General features: G+C 40.3%; 1 protein-coding gene and 1 long non-coding RNA gene across 3 annotated transcripts in view; one reads left to right on the forward strand and one right to left on the reverse strand.

Annotated features, from left to right (window-relative positions):
- The window catches only part of klf8 (Kruppel like factor 8), a 71,085-nt gene that overhangs the window by 50,508 nt on the left and 15,577 nt on the right, over window positions 1-5,000 (reverse strand). The gene's annotated exons all lie outside the window — the stretch shown is intronic.
- Window positions 29-1,682, forward strand: LOC147817695 (uncharacterized). The gene is made up of 3 exons (XR_015436128.1): window positions 29-154; window positions 365-756; window positions 1,041-1,682. It is a non-coding gene; the product is annotated as an uncharacterized LOC147817695 (long non-coding RNA).

Consider the following 5,000-nt stretch of genomic DNA (forward strand, 5'->3'; position numbering starts at 1 on the left):
GATCTCTCCATTTCTGTCTCTGGATTACCTATTAATTGTTCGGTTTATTAAAAATCTGGAAATTGATGAAATATTAAGTTGACAAAATGTTCAAAAGCCAAAAATATTCAGTTTAATGTCGCAGAATACGAAGAAAAGCAGTAAATCGTCACAGGTGAGAAGATGGGAGTTTAGGCAATATGTGACATTTTTCCTCATTTCTGCTTAATGTCAATCAGAAGATTGATTAACCAACCGATTGTTTCAGCTCTTGCTAAAAGGGAATATTGTTTTAAAAAAATAGACAGAAAATGCAAAAGGGAAAGTAAAAGTGTAACTTAAAACTAAAACCCAACTTCACTTCACACTTTTTTTTGAATTTCAGCCTCTTACCAGCCTCTACAGAATGAGCACAGTGTCCAATATCACAAATATCAAGTAAATGTGACAAGGTGTCGGTGGAGAAGCGAACAGGTGTCACAGCAGGAAAACTGGAAATACTGTTATTACTTTGAAGTAAAGTAGAGAAGAGGTTCTGGTGAAGAGTGAGGAGCAGCCACTGTACCCGGATGCCGCTGTACGGTTTGCGGTCAATGTGAAAAGGCCAAGATGTCATCATGATTGTACATGAATACCAACCAACCGCTCTGCAAACCACGATCTGCACAAACACCTTTTTTGCGTCGTCTGCCATTCAAAGCGACACGAGCGAGCCGTAAAAGCAGAACTGCAGACCGGCGCTGTGGTGCGAGCACCGTATTAAAGTGTCAATTTACAGTAAGTGAAAAGTAGAAGTAGGAACTACAAGAAAACCCTGTGGCAAACTGTGTAGCATCACGCCTCTGCCTGTGCTGAAATTTCACCACAATATTAACATCTACTCATGTCTGTATAAAAACTAGTGTCCCCAAAAGTTCAGCCTGGATTCTATAATCAACAAGTTGCACAAATTCTCTGTAACTTAAGGCTTGCAATGGCATGTCTCTCTCTCTCTCTCTCTCTCTCTCTCTCACACACACAAACACACACACACACACACACACACACACACACACACACAGCACCCTTGTCTTATCTAACCTCAGAGCTCCGACCGAAGTGCAAAGAAAGTCAAAACAACAGCTGACAACTGCCCGTCAGTCTCCGACAACAACGGGAGGGGGATGAGTCAACATTGACGAGCCAGAGGTGTTTGCTGGCCGCGGGGTCAAAGGTCATTGCTGTTGAGCGATATTGTCCGTCATGAGAAGTGAGGGCAGAGAGGAAGAAATGGAGAAAACGAGCGGGGGATGAGTGCGAGATTATAGGAAGCTGAGGTGACAATGACGTTTGTTTTGTTTTTTTTTTAAGCTGAGCACACATTCAATTTCACAGTAAATTCAAGAGAACTACTTTATTTCTGGCAGAGAGCGTCACAACTAAGAAAATTATTTCTTTCATTCAGTCTTTCATTTCAAAACAGACTCAGGATTACTCTTCGGTTAATATGGGTTTTCCAATTTTCATTCTTTTCTTGGTTTTCATGCGAACGCACACGCTTTTAGCACTCGCCCGTTGTTCTCTTTGTCATTATTAGAACAACAGATGGACTGTTTTCATCGTCTGGTTGAGTGTTTTTCCCCATTTGCACAGTCTGTATTTAGGTGCCACTGCAGGTGCTACTACTTTTGTATGAAAAATGTCAAAATAAACATATATTCAAAGATATAGACTTTTTTTTTTTTCTAGTAGAATATGACTTAATTATTGTTACTAACATCTGGGTTTCAATACCACTAGAAATTTCATAATTTCTTCCCATTACCTTGTACATTTCTTCATTTTTATATCAGTAAAATTAGCCAAAATTCTTTTGTTGTCTTATAAGGAATAACTTATCATATAAAAGGATGTAGCCACCTTAAAACAACAAGCTTAAAATTTACAAAATTATTATTTAAATCTGCAATATCAGATCAGAAAAATATAAAGGATCTGACCAAGCATCCTGTGCAAAATGGGCAAAATTTAGTCAATAAACAAAATGATTGAGGTTTGATTCGCAGTCCTTTACTTAAACATATAAGTAAATGAGTAAATCCTAATTACCTTAAGCATCATCAGTTACTGAAACTGTCAATATTGACCAATATCATATTGATAGTTTATTAGCACTGGCTTTACAAATCCACTTCTGTCTATTATGCTGACATCAACAAACTTTCAACGGCGTTTCGGTGCTTTGTAAGTAGAGCTGTGCAGCCAATCACACGACAGCATCAGTCTCCACAGACATCGTTCATGTTTGACATTCCTGGGCCAAATCGTTCAGGTTATTCTTCTCAAAAATCTAAGAGGGAACTTTCTCAGCCGTGGGGGACCCGACACACGACGCGGGAATAACTGAGGAATCCTGCGGCGCTGGTTCACTGGCAGGTTCATATTTACCATAACACTGCTGCACCGACGGGTCATATAAGGTTTCCCTCAGCTACGCTATTTTAGTTAACCCTTTATGTACAGTGCTGTGTATTCCCTTTCATGAATTATTATTTTACTGTATTTATCTTTTGATTTTTTTCATTTTGATAATGGCCATATGTGTTAAAATACATTTTGTGAAGCATTTTAAGATGCATTTATGCCTGAGTTTTTTTTTTATTCTGCTCTTTCCACTTCTCTTATTTTCCATCACTCACTTACAACCTGTTGCTTGATTTGCTAATTTGGTTTTCTTTTTCTTTGCTAGTGTTTAAAGCACTGTGCGCTATGGTTTATGTATGAAAGGAAGTAATAAAGACATTAAATCATGTTAATATGTAGTATCTTAAACTTTTTCTCCTGCTCCTTTAGCTGCTAACCTGCTGCTTTAATGCAGCTGTGCGGTGGTCCGGTGGACAGGTGGCATACAGCAGGTTTATCAAAGCTTTTTTTTTCTTTTTTTGCTGCTGCTGGAAAGTGGTGAAACCGAAACCAAACAGCAAATGTGCAACAAAACCAAAAGACTGAGCTAAAAGAGGCTGAAAAGCTCCGTACAGCTGCTGAAACTGGTGATAATTCTCAGGCTCCTCAGCCGTGCGACACATTTCTCACATGAAACTGGTTTCATCTGTTGTTGATATACAGAAAATGATTAGTGGACATTTAAATGAAGTATATTAGTGCATGTTCATTATTTGTCCCACTTGTTTAGTCTCAGCGTGAGATCTTTGTTGATGCAGTTGTTCTGTGTTTGCCAGATGTTAACCGTGATTTTCCAGACTGTTCCCATGAGGACATGCTGGATTTTGTGCTCTTGCTGTTTAGGCCTGGATTATTTGGTCTCCTCTGGAGCTCTGTTAGTTGACTCATGTTGCTGCTGATTGGCTCTTTTATGGCTGACAGATGCTGCTAACTGGCAACCAGCCAACTATGACCCATCTCTGTCCAAGTGTTTGGAACAGCAGTTTAGTTACTGCAGACTTAAAGCCGTCTATACCATGTTTGTCTACCTAAAACACAGCGACAGATTATTGCCTCTTGATTTTTTTTTTTTTGTTCTTTTTTGTTTTATGTTGGTCAGAAAAAAAACAGACAAACACACAGTGTGTGTGTGTGCGTGTGCATGTGCGCAGAGGAGTGCAGAGAAGAACTGGGTGTGTCTCCATCTGGCTGGCAGAGAGAGAGAACAAGTGAGCGAGAGACCTAGAAAGAGAGCAAGAGAGAAGCTGCCTGGCTGTTATCACACCACACCCTGTTGACGCAAAGCCGGCCACCACTTCCCTACACACCCTCGTCTCTTTACACACACACACACACACACACACACACACACACACACACACACACACACACACAGCAGACAAAGTTAGAGCACTCTGCGCTAACTTAGCTACATATTACCCCTATGTGCACTTCATGCACAAAGTCACACACACACACACACACATGCCCAAACCACAAAGCCGTGGTCAGAGCACTTCTCTAAAGCTTACACTGAATTCAAAGTACTCACAGGCCAGAGCTAACCTCAAACATGAGTGAGTGTGTGCAGACACAAACGGACACAAAGACACAAATTCACAGGATTTACAATGCGAAATAATTATGACACGGCTCCAGCCTGTCAGACAGTCTGAGGAGACGTCAAAGAGAAACCAGAGGCTGGCCCACCTCCATCAACAGCCCCTAAAATATGACACTTAAGACAGATAAAACAGCTGCTTTTTTTTTTGCCTTCTTTTGACAGAAAATAACCAAATAAAAACACGAGAGAGAAATGGGAAGCAGGACGCACAGCCAAGGTCTTCATTGGTCCAATCGGGTCCTAGAATCCAACACCGGACCCAGGACCAGGTCCAAACAATATTCTAAGACCACAGTGTTCTTTAAACTACTTTGTACAGTGTGTTACCCGACCACGTTTTAAAGCAAACATGTTTATACCTGTTGTGAAAGGCAACACACATAAATAAACCTGACTGGTAATGCCAGAATTAAAAATAAAAAAATCCACATTATTGTTGTTATCAAGCAGCGTGTTTACACTTGGCTGAGCGGGGACGTTGGCCTATCAGAAAAGAAAAAGAGGTAATAAAGTATAAGCAAACTAGATTTCTCAACGTGGTGACTGCGTCTTCACCTTGCAGCAGCTGCTTCATGTGGAAACCAATAAATCAACCACTACCTACCAATAAAACTAAATCTTCAAGTTTCTGTTTCAGTTCACAAAGTTCACATTTGTGCGTTGCTTTGCACAAAAGCGTTTGAGTTGATGTGTGCGCAGAACTTGGACGTGTCTCTCTGTTAGATCGTCTCATGCTGGTTACACAAGAGACACAAAATGAACAGACTGAAAAGATCATTTGTGAAAATAGTTTCAGCTCAGCAGGTGCATCACACCTGGCTTATATTTGCCATAGAGGGTTTTTCTAATTTGTTAAACTGCATTTCAGCCCCGGGTATAAACATGTGCCTTCAGCTGAGTGCACACATTTTTGATTTTGTTTTCTCAACAGATGCGTATTGTTTTCAAACGTCATCGATTCGGTTTCACAGCTTCA

Source organism: Seriola lalandi, unplaced genomic scaffold (assembly GCF_002814215.2).
Source record: "Seriola lalandi dorsalis isolate HSWRI2012SDOR001 ecotype SW California unplaced genomic scaffold, Sedor1 jcf7180002054914, whole genome shotgun sequence".
Classification (NCBI taxonomy): Eukaryota; Metazoa; Chordata; class Actinopteri; order Carangiformes; family Carangidae; genus Seriola; species Seriola lalandi.